This window comes from Aplysia californica, unplaced genomic scaffold (assembly GCF_000002075.1).
Source record: "Aplysia californica isolate F4 #8 unplaced genomic scaffold, AplCal3.0 scaffold00355, whole genome shotgun sequence".
NCBI classification, from domain to species: domain Eukaryota; kingdom Metazoa; phylum Mollusca; class Gastropoda; order Aplysiida; family Aplysiidae; genus Aplysia; species Aplysia californica.
Genome location: NW_004797625.1, coordinates 195,188 through 195,936, shown reverse-complemented (window position 1 = coordinate 195,936; position 749 = coordinate 195,188). Strand labels below are relative to the sequence as shown.

General features: G+C 42.7%; 1 protein-coding gene across 1 annotated transcript in view; it reads left to right on the top strand.

The window, feature by feature from the left end:
- The window catches only part of LOC101854347 (plexin-A2), a gene marked incomplete in the record, with an annotated part of 268,808 nt that overhangs the window by 158,217 nt on the left and 109,842 nt on the right, over positions 1 to 749 (top strand).

Genomic DNA, 749 nt, shown 5'->3' with positions numbered 1-749 from the left:
ACACACACACACACACACACATACACACACACACACACACACACATTCGTGCTCTCATATCTTTTTCTGTGCACTGTTTAAGCTATGTTTTCTCTGCACTGTTTGAGCCATCTTTTGTGTGCACTGTTTAAGCATATCTTTTCTGTGCACTGTTTTAGCATATCTTTTCTGTGCACTGTTTTAGCATATCTTTTATCTGCACTGCTTTAGAAAGGAAATAGAAAATACATAAAGAATGTCCACGAGATAATAACCTGAAACGAAGAATAAGAATATACATATCCTCTAGTTCTCCCTATACGGAAATTCCGATGACTTGCATTTTTATAATGTCATCCTCACGTTTGAAGGCGAGATCCGCGCGGCTGGAGAAGAGGGGAAAAATAGAAGAGAAAAAAAAGTATATTAATCAATAGTCGAATAGGATTCGGCGGGTGAATTTCAACCTCGGCTAATGCCATTTCCCCGTGAATCTTTGAAAAGAGCAGTCTCCCAGTCGGATGGTCGATGACTAATTTAATATGGAATGTCCCCTAGGGCTATGCGAAGTTCATTGCTTCCCCCTCGACTTTTGGAGGCTGGATGGAAGCGGCTCAGTAGCAGTACGGGTTCTTGTAGCGAATGGACGTGTTTGATTGACCAACCTACCGGCCTGGCATCGGGCGTTTTTTGTCTTTGCACTCTCAATTTCAGTATTTCAGTGGCTCTGTTTCGGGCAACCCGCCTCTTCTTCTTTCTCTCTCTCTCTC